This window comes from Macrotis lagotis, chromosome X (genome assembly GCF_037893015.1).
Source record: "Macrotis lagotis isolate mMagLag1 chromosome X, bilby.v1.9.chrom.fasta, whole genome shotgun sequence".
Lineage (NCBI taxonomy): Eukaryota > Metazoa > Chordata > Mammalia > Peramelemorphia > Peramelidae > Macrotis > Macrotis lagotis.
In genome coordinates, this window is record NC_133666.1 from 273711924 (window position 1) to 273737085 (window position 25162).

Here is a 25162-nt window from a genome sequence, read left to right on the forward strand (position 1 = left end):
AATCAAATAAAAGTGGTAGAAGAATAATACTGGCTAAAAAAAGATGAGATTAATGCAAGAAAATTACAAAAAAGACAAGAGCTTGACAAAAGAAACATAAAATAACTAAATAAAATAAAACATTAAAAGGCTGAATTTTCCAAATGGAAAAATAGGTATACAGAGAAGAGAATACACTGAAAATTCATAGAAGAAAACAATTCCTTAAAAATTTGAATGGGACAAGTGGAAACTGATCACTACATAAAATATGAAGAAACAATAAAATAAATTCAAAAAAATGAAAAATAGAAAAAATGAAATATCTCATCAGAATAATAACTGCCCTGGAAATCAGGAAAAATAATTTAAGAATTATTGAACCTGGAACCCATGATCAAAGAGAGCCTAGAAATCATGTTTCAAGGAATTATGAAGGAAAATAAATGAAATCATAGAATCAGTGAGTTAAAAAATTAAAAGAATCCTCCAATTAGTTGAGTTTTTAAGTGAATTCTACCCAAAATTTAAAGAAAAATTACTTCCAATACTATATAAATTATTTGGAAAAATACACAAAGATAAAGTTTCACCAAATTTCTCTTATGATACAAATGTAGTGCTGCTTCCTAAATAAGGAAAAGGTAAAATAGAGAAAGAAAATTATAGATCAATTTTGCCAATGAATATTAACACAAAAATTTGAAATAAAATACTAGCAAGGAGATTACAGCAATATATCTTAAAGATGCATCATTTACTGAATTTAATATTAGTTTTCATAAATATCTGTGGTTGACTCTGTCCTTAAAGATACTGAACTTTTCTTTGTAGCATTTGGACACTTTGGGTGAGTTTTGATCTCTGAAATTTGAAATTTATACCAACAATGCTCTGACATTGGGGAAAATATCAGCATACTGATCCATATCAATAAGAAAAATAGCAAAATCAAAAGATTATCTCAATAAATGCAGAAAAATATTTTGATCAAATAGAAATCAAATTCTTATTAAAAATGCCAGAATGAAATGAGGGAGAGAGAGAAAAAAAATCTTTCATTCTTTGCAGATAATAGGATGCATACTTGGAGAGACCTAGAAAATTAACTATAAAAGCTAGTTGAAATATTAAGAACTTTAGCAAAGTTTCAAGCTATAAGATAAACCTATATAAATTGTAAATATTTATGTTACAAAAAAAATTCAGCAGGAAGAAATAAAAGTTCTTTGCAAAATAACCATACACAATATAAAGTAATTGAGAGTCTATCTCCCAGGACAAATTTGGTAACTATATCAACACAATCAAAAGCACTTTTCATAAAAAATAAAATCAGATCTTAAAGATAGAAGAATTATTCATTATTCATGGAAAGTCTGGACCAAGATAACAAAATAATACTATTTAAATCAATTTATTCCTTCAAGACCAAACTAATCTAACTACCAAAGAATGACATTGTGGAGTTCAGGGGTGGGGGGAGAATCATCTCAAAGAACAAAAGGTAAAGAATATGAAACAAATCAATAAAAATATGATATTAAGGAATATGGCATGGTAACACCAGATTTGAAACTATATTACAAAGCAGTAATCATCAAAAAATACCTTTGTATGGCTAAGAAATATTCTTGTGCATCAATGGGATAGAAAAATATAAAATACACTGGAGTACATGTTCTAAATAATTATTACTTGATAACCCCAAAACCCTAGCTTTTAGGACAAGAATTCACTATTTTACAAAAACTACTGGAAAAACTAGAAAACAGTTTGTTAGAAATTAGGCATAGACCAACATCTCACACCCTAAATCAAAACAGACATAAAAGGGATAACTTAAGCACATTAGGAGAGCATAGAAAATTTTCCTTGTCAGATCTATAGACCAAACAATACATAAAGAGAATCATAGGAAATAAAATTGATAGTCTTGATTACATGAAATTAAAAAGGTTTTGCACAAAAGTAATGCTACCAAAATTAAAAGATAAGCTGGAAACTGGGAAGAGGGATTACTGCAAGTTTCTCTAAGGGCTTCACTTTTCAACTGTATAGGATGGGAATTTAGCAAAATTTATAGAAATGCAAACTATTTCCCAAATAGTTTAAATGACCAAAATATATTGGACATGCAGATTTCCAAAGAATAAACTAACTATTAATAGTCATATGAAAATTTTTCTCAGTCACTAAATTGATTAGTGAAACACAAATTAAAACATTTCTGATATTCCACTTGGCATTTATCTGATTGGCTAACATGACAGAAAAGGAAAATGACAAATGCTGGGCCAGATGAAGAAAAATTTAGACACTAATCCACCGTTGACGGAACTGTGAATAAATCCAGTCATTCTGGAAAACTATTTGGTACTTTATCCAAAGTTCTATAAAAGTGTACATACTATTTAAATAATATCAACACTAGTCCTTTATCCCAAAGAGTGAAAAAAAATATTTATTTGTACAAAAGTATTAATAGCATGTTTTCTGGGGATGGCAAAGAATTCAAAATTTAAAATTGTTGTATATGACTGTAATAGAATACAATTCTGCTATTAGAAATGATAAGCAAGATGGTGTCAGAAAAACCTGGGAAGGCAAGTGAACTGATGAAATGTGAAAAACACAATAAACAGTAACAGCAATATTGTAATGATGATGAACTGTGAAAGACTTAACTACTCTAATTAGTACAATGATCCAAGACAATGCCAAAGGATCCATGATGAAAAATGTTATCCACTTCCAGAGAATGAACTGATGAATTCTGAATGGAGACTAAAGCATACTTTTCATTTTTATTTATTTTTTTTCATAATTGGCTAATATGGCTAATATGTTTTATATGACTTAATATTTCTACTTAATATCATATTTTTGACTTCTCAATGAATAAGAGAGCCTAAGAAAATTTGTTACCCAAAATTTAATAAAAATTATAAGTAAAGTATTAATTTAAAAAAAAAGAAAAGGGCATCCAGGTGGCACAGTGGATAGAGCACCTGCCCTGGAGTAAGGAGGATCTGAGGTCAAATCTAGCCACATACCCTTAATAATTACCTAATTGAGTGACCTTGGACAAGTCACTTAATCCCATTGTCTCACAAAAAAAAATATTAATTACCTGCACAAAAATATACCTCCAATGGTCACTTGCAAGATTGACATATGATGCTATCCACAAAAAAGAAAGAAAAAAGTGACTCCACCTGGAGTCACTAGGCAGTAACCTCCACCCCAACAGGGGCCAATATCTTCTAGTTTCCATTCTCACCAAGCTGAAAAAAAACTAAAAATCTCAAGTGAATCTGTGGCCAGAAAACCTTTTCCAAGGATTGTCATATTTACAAAAACTACATATTTGACCCTTTACTCCTTTACATTTAAAATTCTCCCTAAAGACATATTCTATTATCATTTCACTAAGTAAAAACATAACAAAGACCCATGACTGAATCCATCTATTTTCTTTTATGTATTGATGTTTCTAGTGTAGTTCTTTTACCTAATGCCTATTTTTGTTTTAATCTCCAACAGCTCTCAGGAAATTTCCATTTGAATGTCTCAATGTAAATTCAAACACAGCATGTCCCAAACATGACTTCTTTATCTTTTTAATGATATCATTATTTTCCCAGTAATCCACTTTCTAAATTTTGAAGTCATTCCAATGACTATTTTCATTGCAAAAGAAAATTATCTCATAAGATGAAGTATGGTTGCGATGGAAAGAGTTACTGATGTAGAGTTTCTGGAATAAATGTTCTGTCTAACTTTAAGTAAGTTATTTAATTTCCCTGAGTGGGACACAGTTTCTTTATTTGTAAAATTAGAATTTAGATTCAGTGAATTTGAATACTAGTATTCTTACTATTTATGAGAAATTGGGCAAGTTACTTGACTTCAGGTTCCTTATCAGTAAAAGGATGGTAAGGAACTAAACTGATCTCAGTACTCTATTTAATCTCTAAATTCATGATTCTGAATCAAACAAATTTATTTGAGGAATTAAACAAATCAAGATCCAAAAAAAAGGATTATTTGATCAATAGGAAGAAAGTTGTCTGATGTAGATATGCCTAGGAATTTGCCAAAAAGCACAAATTTATATATATATATATATATATATATATATATATATATATATATATATATCCACTTTCTAAATTTTGAAGTCATTCTCTACATCAGTAACTCTTTCCATCGCAACCATACTTCATCTTATGAGATAATTTTCTTTTGCAATGAAAATAGTCATTGGAATGACTTCAAAATTTAGAAAGTGGATATATTTATATATATATATATATATATATATATATATATGTGTGTGTGTGTGTGTGTGTATGTATATGTATATATATATGTGTGTGTGTGTATATGTATATATATATATATATATATATATATATATATATATATATATATATATATATATATTATGGAAATGATAGAACTGGGGAAATGGATTTTTATGGCAGTTGTAAGAAAACTTTTTTTAATACAGTTTGATACTTGTTTTAAGACAAAGTAGAAGAAGCTCCTATAGTGTGATTCCAAAAAGCCTAAGTATCCATTTGGCCCTCTGAACATCCTCTCTCCTTAAGAAACAGTCAAACTAAACACTGCCACCCAAAGTTTGCCTTAGCTATGACTAGGGAAAATTTTCCACCACCAAAATTAACTGATTTCTTTCTCACTAAAAGTTCTCATCTGGATCCTCAAACACTTTTAACATGCCTGATAGAGATTTCCCAGAGTTCTGTGTGACAGTTCAGTTAGATGAATCCAGCTACCTCCTTTGATATTGATAGACCGGGTCTTTTCCTGAAAATCTTTCCCTTTCCTTCTGCTCAGTGCTGCTGAAGGGTAAGCTCCCTCTCCACTCCAATTCTACTGTTGCTTTCACTCAGACTCCTCCAACTATCCCACTGAGTTGAATTCAATAATGAACTAGAATCACTAAAAGAACCATACTAGTCTGATGATACTCCCAAGCCATAAACCAAAGACAGTACTCAAAACATGCTAATCAGTCTCCTATGGCTTCTTGCAAAATTAGGGATTTTATTTCATATGCCTTTTGAGGTTCTTTCCAATATAAAATTATTAATCCTATGAACTTGGAAAGCAAGGAAATAAGGATTTATTAAATTCCTAATATGTACTGTACTAAGTGCTTTACCATATTATTTCATTTGAATCTCTTAACAACCCTGAAGGATAAGAACTATTATCATCCCATTTTATAGTTGAGGAAACTGAGACACAAAACATTTAATGACTTGCCCAGGAGTCACACAAATATTAAGTATCTGAGGCCACATTTGAACTCAGGTCTTCCTACTGTGTTACCTAGGTGCACTGGACCTATGAACTCTACCCCACAAGTAAAGTATAGCTGTTGAATTGTTATTTGTCCTTGATTCTTGAAGAGGATCATGACATCAGAAAGGTGTTGCCATGACATACAAAAGAATTGGATTTAAGTAAGAGAGTTCTGTGCAAAGTTACCAGTCTCACTTTCTCTTCCAGAATCATCTGGGTCCAGGCAAACTGAGGAACTGAAATGAATAATAGCCCGTGGAATCCAAAGAAGCCTCTTTCTTTTTACTTTTTTGACAAGATTGGAGATGGTATCACCTGAACAAAGGAGCCACCGATTCTAATTAGGTCATGTGGGCAGAACCTTACATGAGTAGCATTAGAGTTTTTGATTAATGAAGTACATGCTGATGGTGATAGGAAGATGATTTTCCAGAATTTTGGACAGTAATGGCAAAAAAAGGAAATCAGAAAAAGATCTGATGTTTTATGTGAAGATTGCTTTGGTTGTATTTTATTTTAGTTGTGTTATACAGTAGAACAAAATTTGGGAAGAATGGACCAGGAAAATAAGTTAAGGAAATTATTAGGGAAACAAGAGTTTGCATAAATGACAACAGCAAGAGGAAGACAATGTACAGAATTTGAAGTTTCTCATATAAAACTTTTTGTCTTTTCTTTATAATTTATAAAAGTTTTTCTGTCCTCCCAACTACTATCAAAAGCATATGCATGTGTTGTTGGTTTGGTTGGTTCTTGTCCTTCATTACTGAAGAAGACCAAAAATGACATCACTAGGTTTGAGACAAATTACAGTGTCTGACTGTGGCTGTTCAGTCCAATATGATCTTGAAATGTTTTGTCATACATCAGGCACAAATAGTCCATGTGAACACCTAGGGTAAAATTATGTATGTCATGTTTCCTTCGAGCTTCTTCAATTCTGCCCTTCTCTTAGAGCACTCACTGATGAGGGCATGCCATGATCAATGGTCCTGTGTCAGTGTCTCCCGTGCTGCACAATCAGTTCCAAAATTCTTAAGAGATACTTTCAGGGAATCCTAGTATTCCTTCTTCTGACTGCCTTGTGAGCACTTGCCCTGTGTGAGTTCTCCATAGAATAGTCTTTCTAGCAAGCATACCTCTGGCATTCTAACAACATGCCCAGCCCAGTGGAATTGCACTCTTTGTAGTAATGTTGGAATGCTAAGCAATTTAATTCAAGAAAAGACCTCAGTGTCTGGCATCTTTTCCTGCCAGGTGATCTTCACAATTTTCTTAAGACAATTTAAATGGAAGCCATTCAGTTTCCTGGCATGATACTAGCAAACTGTCCAGGTTTCATAGGCACATAGCAATGAGGTCAGCACAATGATTGTGTAGACCTTCAGTTTGGTAATCAATTTAATACATCTTCTTTCCCAGACTTTCTTTCGGAGCCTCCCAAATACTGAGCTGGCTCTGGCAATGCATGTGTCAACCTCATTGTCAATGTGTACCCCCTGGAAAGAATACTGCCAGGGTAAGTGAACTTGTTCACAGTATTCAAAACTCCTCCATTTGCTGTAATTGATAATTCCACATATATATGATGTGGTGCTGTTTAATGGAATACCTGTGTCTTCTTGGTGTTAATTGTTAGACCAAAATTAGCAATAGCAACAGAGATTCCATTCACACTTTGTTTCATCTCAGTGCACAATCATCTGCAAACAGAAGATCATGGACCAACACTCCCTCTACTTTGGTCTTGGCTTGCAGCCTTTTCAAATTGAAGAATTTGCCATCAGTGTGGTAGCTAACCTTGAATCCATGTTCATGGTTAGTGAAGGTGTTTGATAACATTGTTAAAAACATCATGCTAAAAGGCATGGGAGCAAGGACACGTCCAGAACTCAGGCAAGCATGCTATCATGAAATTGATATACAATAATGATAAACCTCTCTGTGAAAACAAATTTTTACATAATTTTCCATACAACCTCATGACTAATGGTATCAAAATCCTTGGTCAGGTCTACAAATGTTGTTTACAGACCTCTCTTTTATTCCTGGCATTTTTCCAGGACTTGTCAGGCAGCAAATACTATAGTAACTGTTCCTTGTCCCTTTCTGAAACCACACCAGCTCTCAGGGAGGTGATCATCTTCCAGGTTAGGGATCAGTCTATTGAGAAGAATTCTAACAAGAATCTACCAGCAATGACCAAAAGAGAAATGCGCTGTGTTTGTCACAGGTCAATCTATTCCCTTTCCCTTTATACAGATGGACAATGGGGGCATTCTTGAATTCATGGAGGATAACCTCTTCATGCCATATAACCTGGAAAATTTCAGTCAGATTATGGATGAGCAATGTACACCCCCACAACTTGTAGATCTCAGCTGGAATAGAATCAGCACCAAGTGCTTTGTCACTTGAAAGGAGCCCAAAGGGTTTCAAAAATCTCCTCTTCAGTTGGAACTTCAGCTAGGGCCTGATTATCTTCTACTTTAAGAAATGTTCAATGGCTTCTGCAGTGATTGATGATGGTCTTTTAAGAACACTCTGTAAGTGTTCAGTTCATTTTTTCTAGGATCATATTCCTATTGTTTATCAATGTACATCCATCAACACTGAGGAGTTGAAATGTACCATAGGTCTTTGATCCATATATAACCTTCAGGGCATCATAAAAGCATTTTGCTTTGCTATTGTCTGCATAAAACTGAATTTAATCTGCCTTTTTATTGAGCCAAGAGTACTGTATCTCTCTAAATTTATTTTCTACTTTCCTTTTGATGGAATTAAATAATACCTTCTTAGGAAAAGATGAACTAGGTCAGCCGCAGGAGAGTGGTGGCGGGCTCCGGCACCCTGTCCAGAACCATCCGTGTCCATCGGACGGCCGTGGCCTGAGCAGGATTTAGAAGATGGCAAAGTTTGTGACTCCCGTGATCCAGGACAACCCCTTGGGCTGGGGTCCCTGGGCAGTCCCTGAACAATTCTGGGACATGCCCTATCAACCCTTCAGTAAAGGAGATCGGCTGGGAAAGGCTGCAGACTGGACAGGTGCCACCTACCAGGATACGAGGTATACGAATAAGTATTCCTCCCAGTTTGGTGGTGGTAGTCAATATGCTTATTTCCATGAGGAGGACGAGACCAGCTTCCAACTAGTCGACACAGCCCGGACCCAGAAGACGGCATACCAGAGGAATAGGATGAGGTTTGCCCAGCAGAACCTTCGCAGGGATGAGGACCATCGCAACATGTTGCAGTTCAACCTGCAGACCTTGCCCAACAGCGCCAAGCAGAAAGAGAGAGACCACATACGCCTGCAAAAAAAAGTTCCAGAAGCAGTTTGGAGTCAAGCAGAAATGGGACCAAAAATCCCAGAAACCCCGGGATTCTTCAGTTGAGGTTTGGAGTGACTGGGAAGTGAAGGAAGAAATAGATTTTCCTCAGCTAATGAAGATGCTTTACTTGGAGGTGTCAGAGCCACAGGACATCGAGTGCTGTGGGACCCTGGAATATTACGACAAAGCCTTGGACCGCATCACCACAAAAAACGGGAAGCCTCTGCAGAGCATTAAGCGCATTTTCCACACTGTCACCACGACAGATGATCCCGTCATCCGCAAGCTGGCAAAGACTCAGGGCAATGTGTTTGTCACAGATGCCATCCTGGCCACACTGATGAGCTGCACCCGCTCAGTTTATTCCTGGGGTATTGTCGTCCAGAGGGTTGAGTCCAAGCTCTTTTTTGACAAAAAGGACAACTCAGATTTTGACCTCCTTTGAGTGAAACTACCAACGAGCCCCCTCAGGATGAGGGCAGCTCCTTCAACTCGCCCGGAATCTTGCCATGGAAGTCATCTACATCAACCACAACTTCTCCCAGCAGTGCCTAAGAATGGGAAAGGAAAGATACAAGTTTCCCAACCCAAATCCCTTTGTGGAGGACGACATGGACAAGAATGAAACTGCCTCCGTGGCCTACCCATACCGGAGGTGGAAGCTTGGTGATGATATCGACCTCATTGTCCGCTGTGAGCATGATGGAGTCATGACGGGGGCCAATGGAGAGGTCTCCTTCATGAACATCAAGACCCTCAATGAGTGGGATTCCAGGCACTGCAATGGTGTGGACTGGCATCAGAAGCTGGACTCTCAGCGGGGGGCGGTCATTGCCACTGAGCTGAAGAACAACAGTTGCAAGCTGGTGCGCTGGACCTGCTGTGCCTTATTGGCCGGATCGAGTACCTCAAGCTTGGTTATGTGTCCCTCTACCATGTCAAAGACTCAGCTCGTCACGTCATCCTGGGAACCCAGCAGTTCAAGCCCAACGAGTTTGCCAGCCAGATCAACTTGAGCGTGGAGAACGCCTGGGGCATCCTGCCCTGCGTGATCGACATCTGCATGAAGCTAGAGGAGGGCAAGTACCTGATCCTCAAAGACCCCAACAAGCAGGGGATCCGCGTCTACAGCCTGCCTGACGGCACCTTCAGCTCTGACGAGGACGATGACAATGAGGATGAGGAAGAGGAGGAGGAAGAAGAAGAAGCGTAAGCAAAACTGCCAGGCCACGCAGCACCTGCAAAGTTTCATTCTTTGTCTGGAAGGGACTGAGGAGGCCGTGGGGATCGGTCTTGTCCTCGGACAAGCTGAGGTTTAATAAGTGAAATAAAAGAGAAGCCTAATTAATCAGTCAAAAAAAAAAAGGATGAACTATCCTGTTGATAAACCCTGTGAAGTTCTCATTTTTCATTTAGCATCTTCTGCATTTCCCCTTCATTTTCATCAAATTTTAGGGCAACTCTTCTATCATATCAGGAGATGAGAAGTGTGATCCTTAAAAGGGCTGCTGACCCAGGGGGCTGCCAAATCTCACTGCTGCTTTGAATAAGTAAATGACCCTATGACCTGGGCTACCTGTGACTAGAACTGTGACTAGAGTCCCCAGTGTATCTGTACCTGCTGCTTTCTCACTTACCTGTTGCCACAGGACTTTGAGGAATGGTGAAGTATGTCTTTTTGACGTCTTTTGATGCATGGATTTAAGTGAGGTAGAGCTGCACAAAATCATCCACCTCACTCTGTCTTTCAAAGTCATCATAATCCAACATGGCAAGACAGAAACGAGACAACTGCTGGATGACCTTGATGTCTTCATACCTAACTTTACATGACTAAGCTTTAAGTGCTCCACAGCACATGCTTCGGCTGACTTCATGGCAGAAATATTCTCATTTGCCTATACCACCAGTGGAAGATGTTAAATGTTTATGGTAGACACCCCCCACAACTCAATTATGGTTAACTCTCCTGATTATCCTCAACTTAGTTTAGCCCATCTAATGAAACAGTTAACCAGGATGTGATCCATGTGTATGCTACAGCTTCTTGGATATACAGGTGAGAATTAGATGGATCAAGTGGACATCAAGGGTAGAAAGCAGGCTTGCAAAGGGCTCAGCAGCTTCCACACCAAAGGTACCAATTTTCTTTAAACACATCCTTTTAAGGATTGCATTGATCACCTGATATGAGGAAGGGGCTAGAAAGGGTTCCCTAAAAATTACTTGACCCTGGCCTGATTGTCAAGGCAGGTGGGGATCCCACAGGGCAATAAAGACACAAAAAACCTACAAAAACTTCTTCAGAAAAGATTTCACTCACCATTGGTGCATGGAACATGTGCACATACTCATAGACAACACAAGATTCAATAGACCTGAAAGATGAACAGCTCTCGTGAGAGAACTCAGCAGGTATAGTCTCCAAATAGTAGTCATGAGTGAAACAAGGCTGGCAAATGAAGCCCACCTGAATGAAGTCAGAGCTGGAGTGGTCGCAGGGAAGGGGAACTCTGTGAAGCTGGGGTAGGTTTTGCAATCAAAACTAATCTAGGGAAGGGCTAGATGGTGCAGTGGATAGAGCACCAGCCCTGGAGTCAGGAGTACCTGAGTTCAAATCTATCCTCAGACACTTAATAATTACCTGTGTGCCCTTGGGCAAGCCACTTAACCCCATTTGCCTTGCAAAAACCTAAAAAATCCCCAAAAAACTAATCTAGTCAACATTCTTGATTGCTTACCAATATGAGTGAATGAAAGTCTCATGACAATGAGAATGCCACTTTCAGAAAAAAGCATCTTCAGTACTTATGCTCCCACCATGATGAATACTGATTAATATAAAGAAAAAAATTATTAGGACCTGGAGTCCTTTATCATCAGTGTACCAAAAGAGGATAAGGTTAAAATTCTGGGTGACTTTAATGCTTGAGTAGGCTCAGATTTCCAGACTTGGCATGGAGTACTTGGGAGGAATGGCATTGGAAATAGCAACAGCAATGGTCACCTTCTTCTGAAGACTTGTGCATCTCATGATCTTCTCAACACAAACACTGTCTTCATTTTACCTAAAGGCAAAAATCTTCTGACTACACCTCATAGCAAACATTGACTTCTAATAAACTAGGGCTGCCAAAATGAGGCCTGCAGGACACATATAACCAACAGTGTGCTTTTACATGATCCCTTTAGGTTTACTAAATGCTTTAGTAAACGAAGACAAGCTACCACAGAGCTCTCACTAGAATGGCAAAACTAAATATATTGTCTATTGTTTGAACAAAACTTTTGAAAAGGAGGGTTGGACAACCTGCACTAGACTATATGAATGTAAGGAAAAGAGACAGACAGGATGTGAGAATAACAAAGACAATGTGTGGTGCAGAGTGCTGGACTGATCTAAGACTCATCTTCTCTAAGTTAAATATTCACATTCAATCAAGGTGGCAACCCCAAGTCAAAATGACTATAAGAAGATTTAATAACAAGAGATTAGAGTATCTCTCTGAGTAAGAACACTTTGTTGCTAACTTGGAGGGAAAACTAGCCAACACACAATTGGCAATGATGAAGCAGAAAAAGAATGGGCTGATTTCAGAGATCTGATGTATGGCACTACATTTGCTCATCTGAGCCAGAATACTCACATGTATTGTAAAAAGCAGAATAAGCATTCATCATTGGAGAGAGTAGCAGGTGTACACTTAATTCCTAAATTGAGTTCTTGAGTTAGAGTGAATTCACGATGGTGGAAAGAATATGAGAAATAGATTTAAGAATAAGGGAACTTGACAACACTGAAATGGGAATTATAAAAGATGCAGTTGAAACAATGACCAGAGACTTTATGAATGGTTTGCATAAGGGCAGGAAGTACAGAAAAGAAAACCACAGAACTTGAATTCTATATAGGATATTTCACCAGGGTAATAAAAATTAGGAAAATAAGTTGATGAAAGGTGACTTGTAGGAACAGACCTGGGAATTTGAAGCCAGAATACTTGGATCTGAATTGTTTATCTTCCCATCAGTCTCTGTGTTTCTTCAGACAAGTCATTTAATTCCTCTTGGGCTCAGTTTCCAGTACTGAATTGACATGAAAGCTTGTTAATGTCCCATCTTACAATAAATTCTATGGTACTCTCAAGGTTGGAGATCTGAGGTTTATACTTGATGGGCAGTGATTGTTCAATTTGCAACACCAAAACAAAGGAACATTCTATTGTATAATAGAATCAGAATTGGAATAGATCTTAGAGGCTATCTAATCCACCCACCCTGGTTACTTATCAGGAATGCTAGGATCAGAATTTATATTACTGAAAACCTTTTATCAGTGATTTCTGAGGGTACTGCAAACTATGAGATTCTGTGTTCTCTAATTTGATGATACTTTTATAAACTTTAATATCCACACATGTCCACTATAATTGAAAAAGAGAAAGAAAATGAATCAAGTGTACCAAAGTTAGTTTTTTGAAAAAATATTTTAAGATACTTTTATATCCCCCAAGATAAGCAATTATTTTTTTGCAATGATTAGAGGACATTGGTAAGTTGGATCAATTATGTTTCTATTGTCTTCAGAGATTTGAAATGTACTTAATACTTATTTGGAATTTTGCTTATTTTTGAGAGCATTCCCATCGACCTAAATCTGTGAACCAGATGTCATTCTTAATGCCTTTTTCTCTGTCACCTATCCTACCCCCAAATCTAATCCATTGATTCTTCTTTCAGAACACTTCTCATAAATGTACCCTTCACTTCATTAACATAGCCACTATACCAGTACAAGACCATATTATCTCTTGTTCAGCTTTTTTTAAGTTGTGTACCTATTAGTTTACCTTCATTTTATCATGAAATATAATTTTGTAGTCTCACTCATTAGAATATGAACTCCTTGTGGAGAGAGACAGTCATTATCTTTCTTGGTAGCTTCATCATTTAGCATAGTATCTGACCCATAATATGCGCCTAAAAAGTGGTTTGCCTTCATTTGACTTGACAATGAATATTCAGTGTTGATACATTATAAAGAATGTCCAGAAAAGCATATAAGATAATAATGCCCAAAATAAGATGATCACATATTAAAATTTTTTCTATTATATTTCAGTTAATGGAGACATAATTCATGTATCTTTTAATTAGGATAATTTCTGGTACTCTTACTACCTATCTGTAAAAAATGAAATTAATAGATTTTCTTTTTGAAAAGCTAGTTGGTAAAAAAGAAAAACCATAATACACATAAATACACATCTATTTCCCCTAATAACCAAAACCAATTTCCAGAATTCAAATGCATACACATACACATGCGTACTCACACACATGAGAAAGAGAGAGCAAGAAATTTAGAGAGATACAAAGAGACAGAGACAGAAAGAGACAAAGAGTACAAATGAACTCTAAATGATAAAATGGTTTATATACAGTTAATAACACAGAACCTAAGTGTAAAAAGTTGTTTCTAATACACATTCAAAAAAAAAACTAATGGCAAAAGAAAAATAATTTCAAAAATGCAAGAAAATATTTTATCTCTTAAAACTTGCTTCTTCTATAATATGGAATATTACTTATCCTCTATAACTCCTAAGATTGTTAGAAGGAGAGTATTTTATAAAGTAAATTATGCTATTGGAATTTGAGAATGCTCTCATTATTGTTGCTTTGAAAATACTTAAATTTATGCCATAATACAGTCATAAAAGATGTCAGCAGAGGAAGGTATGAGCAAAAAATAAATAAATAAAATTGTGGATAATTCACAAAACAAGATGAAGTACCAGTGAGCAATATGCTCATGTGCTTCACTAGGATCTATGAAATGTCAAGAGAATTTAGAGGAAGTCTTCAAGATGTTGGGTGAATGAGCTATAAATTAGTTAAGGAAGGATATGGATAAGAGTCAAACAGGATGAGAGGGATTAGATGACTTGCAATTGAGTCTTTAGACAAAGAACATATATCTGTGAGGTTATGGAACTACTGGACTATTGGTATCATACAGCATTAGGGTTAAGAATGCCTTAAAATGGATGACCTGGGGATAGGGAAAAGTTGGAAGTCTTTTGTAGGTGATTTGGGACTCAATAAATGAAATGTAAGTAATATTAACTCCTAGATACAATGATCTACAGCTAGGATTTATTTTTACTAGATTTATATTCAAAAATGCTATGCCTAGTTAAAACAAAAACCTTCAGCAACTGAAACTGCCCACATTGTACCTAAACACTGAGTTCAGACACAGAAGTAATGCTATGCTGGTAAATATTTAAGAACCAACTGTCTACAAAAAGAAAAATAAATTTAGGCACAATACTCTTAAATTTATCTGCATTATTAACATTTTAGTCTAATTTATGCATTTTAAAAATATTACTCTTAACTACAAATATATTTGAAGGAAAGTTATCTGTAACCAGAGAAAGAACTTAAAGTAAATACACATATGCACACACACACGCACACACGCACACACGCACACACACACACACACACACACACACACATTTTTGTTTAATCATAGAAGAGGGAAGAAAAAAGGAAAAAAAGATGATAACTAATATATTTTTAAAAGGAATAGAAAATTGTACATAATAGATTTGCAGTTTCATGTGCAATCATCTTTTGCCATACTATGTTATAGAAGTGCTTGCTTTATTTCAAAATTTAAAAAGGAAATAATTCTTTTAAAAGATTTTAATTTAAAAAGAACATTATGCTGAGCCAGGTAATACACTCTAATAGCATCTTCTGTTGGGGAGACTAAGGCTGGTAGATTGCTTAAACTGTCTTAATGGCTAAAGCGGATCTGGTGTCTATCCTAAGACTGGCATCATTATAATGAGATCCTCAGGATAAGCAGTGAGTGAGGCACCAGGGTGACTAAGAAGGGCACCCCCTTGGCCTCATCAAGGCCAGAAACTAAACAACTGTGCGAACCAGAAGTGGGGTCATTCTTTGAGTGGCCAACCACTGTACTTTCAGTCTGGGTGAGATGGGGAGAGAGTTCCACAAATAAATACATAAATAAATAACCAAATGAGTAGATATAAAAATGAAAAATATATTTATTCTAGGAAGGAGTCTTTAGCTTCACCAAACTGATAAAGGGATTATAACACAAAAAAGGGGTCAAAAAACACAAATCTGTACAAAATATAATCTCAACATTTAGAAGAACAATACTATGATCTGACATTACTGGGGGAAGAATGGCAAAAAAATGGAAGGAGAGAGACAGAGACAGAGACAGAGACAGACAGACACACAGAGAAACAGAAACAGAGAGAAAGGAAGGGATTTGAGGGAATTCTCGTTCCTCCTTTTCTGAGAGAATATTTACTTATTTGAAAGTGATTCAATCTGACTTTGTCAAGGACACTATATTATCATTAATTATTTGTCCAAGATCTGTAAATACAGTATAATCCTAGCCTAAGATGGAGTAACTAAATCTAAGTAACTACAGAGCAAAAAAAAAAAAACAAACAAAACACAAGACTCTAGCTAGGATATTTAGTTTCTTAAAACCTACTTCATTTGTATTCCTTAATGCTTTATGTGTTTCTGGTTAGGTCACAGGGGAGCCAGGTTTGTTTCTATAGTCTGTATATGCCTCAATTGTTTAGTGCTTTGTTGAAGACTGTTTTTTTTAATAAGCCCAGTTTCTTCCTGTTCTGGTTTTTTGATATCTTTTAAGTTCTACTATAAAAAGTATTCATTGTAAATTTCCATTCAGTTTCTATCTTCAATTTGTTTTTGGATAGTAGCTGGACTGACCTTGTCTCATATAGATGACTAAGACAAAATGTTATATTGATGAATTTATTTATGCATTAATTCTAGTCATATTGATGTAACATAATAAAAGTCACCTCAAAAATCTACATAATTGGTATTATTTATACAAATATATGTGTATTTTTTATAATAATGCATTCCTGGAAATAAGATCATCAAAGACACTGGGTTTACATAAGTAAATGATGCAACAAAAATCCTTGCCAAAAAAAGAAAAAGGATTCATATACATTTCCCATATGAAATAACTCTCCTCCAATATTAATTCTTAAAGATTTTTATATTGTTCATGCCTCTCTATGCTTATGTTTCATATCTTCTGTGCAAATTATGATTCAGTGAAATTCAATAGATATTCAGTAAATGCCTACTGTGTTCTTGCATTAGGAAATTAGAATAACTAGGAATTGAAGTATTATTGTGTATGAATTTAGCAATATGCAATGAGTAAAATGAAAAAGAATGGAGTGAAAATACAAGTTCTGATTTCATGGTTATTTATAATTTTGATTTTTTCTTATTTATTCTTTAAGTAGTTTGCATTATAATATACAATGATTATCATGGAGTAGCAGTTTATCAAATTTACCTTATGGATTGAAAGAGCATCCACACATGTGTGTATGTATATATGTGTATATGTTATATCATTTATTATATATATATATGTGTATATACATGTAATACATATGTATGTAAGTGTATCATACCCACTACTATAACATAATCTTCCTATGAAAATGAATGTCCTTTAACTTTGTTATTTTTTTCTACATAATACTTCTGAAATATCTTCCTTTTTCTCAATTCACAAAGCCACCACCTTTGGTCCTCATCACCTCTCACCTAGACTATTGCAATAACCTTTGAACTGCCTCAAGATTCTTTCCAATTTAATACATCCTCTACTCAGTTGCCAAGATATTTTTTCTAAAGTGGAGGTCTGACCATGTAACTCTGTTTTCCTTGCTCTCCTCCCCCTACTGCTAGTCATTTAAAACTTTGTTACTTAGCTGCTTCTTTCCTTTCCAATAAAACAAGGGACTCAAAGCGTATTTACATAAGAGTTGATAGAATACTTTATAGTCCACACTTCCATGAGGGACAGAATTGATGAGAGCTTGGGAAAGGAGAGATACTGATTTTTCTGATCTTCAGTTGCAAGAGAAAAGACGTATAATTCCATATTGTCTTCAGGGAGAGCTCCACAAAGAAAAATAAAGACTAAGAATACACTGGTACAGAGAAAAGTTTTCTAACTTACCACTCCAAAGGCTTCAGAGAATTTCCCCTTGGGTAAGATATGGAATTTTCTCTTTTGATTGAACTGAGCTATTTCAGTCCCAGTGGAAGAGTTCATTCATTTTTTATATTACCTGGTATATGCTTATGTCCATAGCTTCTTTGTTTTCTTATTATTACTGATCTGAATAAATATTTTGTTTGGTATTTTGCTATGTGCTATATGTGATGTTTATATAACTGACATTTCATTGGAAGAGTCTGTTAAGGGATTGTAGCCTTTATGATCAGGAGCTCAGCTTAGATAAAAAAAATCTTTTCCTTAGACTAACAAGATAAGAATTCTAGTCCTATATCTCCTTTATGAGGAGAGTTGAGTGGTTATTCACATGGCCCCAACTTCCTGCTTCTTTCTAGTCATCTAAATTTTTCCAATTTTATTCAAAGCAACCACCAATTTTCCAGTCTCTCAGGTGCATTAGCATAGTGTGATCCATAATTCTTCATTCTTCCTCACCCTCCCTTATCAATAAACTTTTAAATCTTGCTAGGTCAACCTCCAAATATATTTTGCATCCAGTCTTTTTGGTCTGCTGATGCTGATACTACTTTCATTCAGGTCTTCATCCCTACCTAAATTATTGCAGCAGATTCCTAATTAGTCTCTTTATCATAAGATTCTCACCACTTCAGTAATCCTCTACTAACAAAGTGATTTTTCTTAAATACTGATATGGCCTTGTCATTACCCTATTCACTCAACTCTAGTATCTCCCTCCTGCCTTTAACATCATAACATCAAGCACATCTTCAAAATCATTCCCAGTCTGGCCCCAAGCTCTCTTTCCAGCTCACTGTAGACTATATAACCTCCCATCGCCTGTGAACCACTAAAACTAGGTTCTTCAGTTCTTCACACCCAGCTCTCTAACTGGTCAGTGACTTTTCAACATTCTCCCTCTTCCTGCAGCACACATCTCAGGTACTATTATGTTAAGTTTTTCATAATTCCCCTAATTGATTAGTGACCTCCCCCCTAACTGCCTTGTATTTATTTGTATTGTAATCTTTATATATTTAAAAAAAGCAATTGCTAGGTTAAAATTTAGTAGTCATTGTATCTTTCATTGCATTCATGTCCCCATTGTACTAAAATTGTTATGTCAATTGATTGACTGATAGATGAAGAGAAAGTTAATGTTAAACCCACTGGAAGAGGATTGAGTTTTAGTTGGAAAAATCATTCACATGAAGGAATTTTCTTAGGGAACATTTCTGTTCCCCATACACAGAAACAAATGTACCCATATTATTCAATCAGCCTCAAAAATCACATAGAAAAAATGAAATTATTTTGCTATTGATTTGTTGAATAAAAATATAAGTGGTGGGGACAAAAAATAGCTAATAAAAATTACATAAAAGAAAAAATTCATGATTAAATGTCTAAGAATTATTAGAGTAGATAAAGGGCTGCTGATAAAAGGAATAGGAGTAAAATTTACATGGAATCTTCTAGGAGAAAAAAGAGGCTTATATGTCATAACTTTAAGAATAGTATTTCTAGGAAGAGAAACAGCATGAGCAAACATTCAGATCTAGATCTCAATGAAAGGATTTGATATCTACAAGTTGTATGACCTTAGAAAAGTCATTTAGTTCCCGACCTGGTTTGTACAGCAATATAACGGGCAATAATAATTTAGTAGGTATTTTACCAGGTTATTATGAAGATGATATGAAATAATCAATGAAAATGTTGTGCAAACTTCAAAGACTATTTAAATGTCAATTATTATTAGTTTTAAGACAGCCAGTAGGACTGACCCTATCCTAACAGTTGATTTGTCTTAAAACTAATTTTCTGAGTCAATCAATTTGTGATTGCACGTTGATAAAAAAAAAAATAATAAGACAGCTGTGACCAGAAATTTTCCTAATATAATTTGAGGTTTTTTTTAGGTTTTTGCAAGGCAAATGGGGTTAAGTGGCTTGCCCAAAGCCTCACAGCTAGGTAATTATTAAGTGTCTGAGACTGGATTTGAACCCAGGTACTCCTAACTGCAAGGCCAGTGGTTTATCCTCTACACGACCTATCTACCCCATAATTTGTTATTTTTATAAGAAAATTTCCTATATGCATGAGAACCCCAAAAGTGTTGTTGTTAAATACATAAGTGAATTGTTTTTAAATATAGACACACAATGAGGAATATTTAATTACATTGAAGGGACAGTTCATTGGATAGAATTCTGGGCCTGTAGTCAGGAAGACCTGAGTTCAAATTTGACCTCAGAAACTTACTGGTTTGTGACCCTGGACAAGTCACTTAAATTCTGTTTGCCCTGGAGGCAGTTAAGTGGTTCAGTGAATAAAGCTGGAACTAGAGTTAGGAAGACCTGAGTTGAAATATGACCCCAGACATTCACTAGCCGAGTGACCTGGGCAGTTCACTTAACCTCAGTTTGCTTTAATTCACTAGATAAGAAAATGGCAAATCACTCCCAGTTTGTTTGAAAAGAAAACTCCATGAGGGCTCACAAAGAGTCAAAAACAATTGAACAGCAAAATCAATTACTTTGAATATAAAAATGGACACGAATGGAGAATTAATAAAAACAGTACCAAAACATAACATTAAATAACCTAAAAGATAAATCTCTACATCTATTCTATCTACAGATAAATTGAATCATGTAGATGAACAGAATTATAATGGAACCCAGTTTTTAGGACTGATCCTATAGTTTTTATGTAGATCAAATTCCCATCAGATTCTGATTCAGACCCAAAAACTAGGAAGTCATTTTTTTCTCCATCAAAACAGCTTAACCAATATTAGTTTTGTAACCAGAAGCATCATTTGCAGACTCGTTTGTATTAAAATACTTCAGATATTTCATTTTATTTAACTATCACAGCTTATTTCACACAAATTCTTAATTGCAACTCCACACTTCACTGGAAGTCTAAACAAAATTAGAAACAATAGACTTAGAGATGATAGCTATGCAATTCTTACTCTATAGATAAACCATTTAGAAAAAGGCTTTCAACAGAATCCCCAGGCCTTTGAAAAGTAACTCTTGTGATATGTCCAAGTTCATGCCTTAATGAATGAAAAAGAAATGAAACAAAAATGCTCATTTTCTATTAAGCATAGAGCCAAGGTCCAATTAAGCCATATTAGCTAGGTTCAGATGGAATTTTTTTCCAACATACAATTTACTTTAAATTATTTTTAGCTTTCAAGACATTAGTTTTATGTCACTCAGTAAAGTATATTCTGAAAATGATTGTTTCCCTGAAGTCTACATGACTGAAAACTTTGCCTTAACTAAAACACTTAAATCACTACTTCAAAGTTCCAAAGTTTATGTTCATAATAGAAAGTCTTTATATTATTAATTTTAACTTACAGATTATATAAATTTCAACATCAGACAATGCTGGGATTTAAACCAGGTTTATTCTAATGATGACAAGTGACTCTTGCTTGATAGATCGTTATTGTTTATCTGCCACTGTTATGGCTACTAAAAAGGTCACTAAGGACTTGTGGCACCATGAAGGTCATTTTTGTTATTTCAAAGAGAGAAGTTTTGACATTTGATATACTACCAAGATAATAGTCACCAACTTGTTCTTGGTAAAATCTAGTCATCCGTTCTTGTCTATTGCTGTTGGAGAGGGGGAAATATCCTATAGTTTTTATGTAAAAAGAACAGTGAAAAATCTTTAAAAAGTAAAATCACATAATGATTTGTTTTCATGGAGGTATTAATAATAATATTTATTGTGTTCTGTTAAACATGGAGTAGGAATATAATTTTTTGTAATTCAATGTTTAAGAATACTGATCCATGGGTAGATGAAGTTGTTAACTTATAATTATGGTCAGTGGATATTAGAACAAAGCTTGAAAAATTAATTGGGAGGGGGAAGTACAGCTCAGAGAATCATTTAGTGCAACCCCTTTGTTTTATACCAGAGGAAGAAACTGGGGACTATAGAACTAAAATGAATTGCTCAAGCTCACATACAGCTAGTATTTGGGAGATCTGGGACACCAATCCAAGTTACTTGACTACAAGACAGCTTTCTTTTGATTACAATATGCTGCCCAATTATCACTAAGGTAAAGAAAGTGAATTTGAACCCTCTTGCACCAGCTTTCCATTACACATTCTGGAGGTTTTGGCAATCCATATTAGAGCAAAATATGAGTGCCAACAGAAAGGTGCCTGTCTGCATAAAAACTCAATCAAAATTTCATAATGGTGTGCTTTGTAGATGCAAACAATTCGTGGTTATGATCAATGCCATGACAGTGAAATGAGTATCCCTGTAATGAATTCTGCATGTAAAGTAACACCTAGTTAGGTTTAGAATCAAGATGTTTTGGTTTAAAATGTCATCTCAGTCATTTACTACATTTATTTAATGTGTGACCTTGTGCAAGTCATTTAAGATTCCCCCAACCTCTATTTTCTCATGTATCAAATGGGGATCATAATAGCACCTACTTCACTCAGTTATTTCTGTTTTGGGTGAGAAGGGAAAGTCCATAAATAGAACTTCATTAGGTTGAGAATTCCCAGTAAGGAGAATACCTCTACCAATTTCAGATCAGCAAGTGTTCTGTAATTTATAATCTTAGACAGTTTTCTGTGTCAATGAATCTCAGGACAACACAGTAAACACATGTCAAAGATATGAACAATTAAGTTTCTCACTCATTGTCCATTCACAGAGGTGTTGTAAAATTATAAAAAATTTAATACAGGAGAGGACCTTGAAAACCTTCGAAGATTGTATAAGTTATGATCATTAATTTTCCTCATTGTGTTCTCTTCCATGAGCTTTCAGGTAACATCACTAATTGTCTCCTAGATGTTTCAATGCATAAGAATCATAATTCATTACTATTTCCCCAAAGTTCATGCTCTTCCAAATTTCCTTAATTCTGCTGCAGGCACCTCCATTTTCCAATCTCATATGCTTGTCATGGCATCAACTCCCTTATGTCATGTTCTTCAAGTTAGTAATGCCATCATCATCCAGAACTCCTCATTCTCTCTCACCTCATTATCCAAACAGTTATTAAATCTTGCCATTTTCTAATAAGTTTTTCATGCAACTGTTCTTTATTCACATGTCTACCTCCTTAATTCAGGGACTATCATTCCTTGCCTAAATCATGGCAATGCACCACAGTTGGTCTCCCTACCTCATCTTTCCCCACTTCAGTCTGTCATCTACACTGCTGTCAAAGTTGTTCTTCCTATGTACTGATTAGACAATGCTACTCTACTATTCAAAATGACTCCTACCTATCAACTCTGGAATGAAATATAAAATTTCTTGAGTTAACATTTAAAGCCTTTTGCTACTTGGTCCGAGTTTATCTTGCTAGTCTCACTGAATATTACCCATTCTTCCATATACTACAATCCACCCAAACTGTCCTGCTCCTTTTTCTTCCATGTTCCATCTCTGAACCTTTGAACAGAGTGACTCCTATGCCTGGAGTAAACTATCTCCTCTCCTCTTCCTAAAAAATCTTTTTCCCTTCAAGTAAAACCTTTGATAGATTTTTCTCATTATATCAATTGCTATTGCCCTCTCTCTCGAAGTATTTTCAATTATTCTCTTTATGCTTATTTTATTTAAACATATCATTTATGTCTCCTACATTAGAATATTAACTCCTTGAATTCAGAGATTGTTTCATTCTTTCCACTTAAATACTCCATATCTAGTACAATGTTCGACACATGATATGCATGTAATAAATGTGTTACAGTGATTGACTGAGCATCATTGGAGTTCTTGGGATATATAACTGGTATCTCCCAAGATTAATATTTAGGTCACAGAGAAGTAAACTAACCCCTATCTTAGAATTCCAATGTGACATTATTAAAGCTATCACAAGAGTTAGGACCTTCCCAAAAATTCTCTAAGTTCACTCCAGGAATAGTTTATTTCTGAATTAATTATAAAAACCTTACCATGATATTATTTAGAACCACAGTATTAATAGAAGATGGGAGGATTATCAATCTTCATTTAAGGATCCCTGTTAACTACACATATGACAATTTAAAATGTGATATTATTTGTTTTCCAGTGTTTTCATTTATTTTCTTTACTATCTCCTGCCTACATTGTAATCTGATTCTATTGCCCACCTCATGGTCTGTGTATTTGAGTACTCTATTCAAGAATGAACACTGTGATATTGTTTTGAACTGTCTACTTTGTTATTCAGATACTGATGTTAGATCAAATCAAGTCCAAAATGTTAGAGAACTTTAGAGATCATTTTATATCCCACCCTACAATATACACAAAAATAAAACAAGATCCAGGAAGAGTAAAAAACAAATTATTCAAACTTATACAACTAGTAAATGGCAAAGTTTGGATTAGAACCCATGTCTCTTGGGTCTTAATTGAGTATTTTTTTCTATACTTCTCCAGAAAAAAAAAGAAATTTAGAAAAATTCCAGACTAGCATGATATCACAGACATTATTTGGTTGACAAGGTCATGCCAAATCTGTGGTTTGCTTCAGTGATATTTGCAGAATAAGAACTCCTATTATGCATGATCTGTTTGTGCTCTTCAAGTATTCATGTTTTCCACAAAGGAAAAGACAGAATTCTTGAAAAGGAAAATAAAATACTCTCCCCATTTCACCTCTGTGACATTATTGTGTGGGTCCTTAAAGAGATAGAAAGGGAGCAAATCATAAGTCAAAATAAGAAAATTAGTCCAAGCAAATGAGTACATGGATGATGATGTTTGTCCTTCATTCTCAAAGAACATTACATCAAGGAGGCTAAGCACATGAATTGAATTTGAGTGAGGGGGTACAGTCCAGTTTCATTTTCTCCTTTGCAACCTTCTGGGTCCAGTGGCCTGATATGGATCAGTATGCCTGGAGATGGCCCTGGAAATGAGGCAATCAAGGTTACATGATTTGCCCGAGGTCATCCTGCTTTAAGTGTGAAGTAACTGAGACTGGATTTGAACTCCCATCCTCCTGACACAAAGGCCAGTGCTCTATCCACTATGTCACTGAGCAGGTAATGAATACATTAACATTGCTTCAAATTATCTGTCTTCCATCTAAAGATAGAATTTTGAAAAATATATATTTGCAAAACATTTTTATAATATATATTTCTGGGGAGGCTAGGTGGTGTAGTGGATAAAGCACCGGCCTTAGAGTCAGGAGTACTTGGGTTCAAATCCAGTCTCAGACACTTAATAATTACCTAGCTGTGTGGCCTTGGGCAAGCCACTTAACCCCATTTGCCTTGCAAAAAAAACTTTAAAAAAATAAATAATGTATATTTCTGTTATATGCATAGATATATAAACATATGGCTATAAGTGTAGATGCAGTTAAAGAAAGAGATAGTGGTATACTTTATTA

General features: G+C 35.2%; 1 pseudogene; it reads left to right on the top strand.

Moving 5' to 3' along the window:
• Positions 1–8225: 8225 nt before the first annotated feature.
• LOC141498940 (eukaryotic translation initiation factor 3 subunit D pseudogene) lies at positions 8226–9988 on the top strand (annotated as a pseudogene).
• Positions 9989–25162: the final 15174 nt, after the last annotated feature.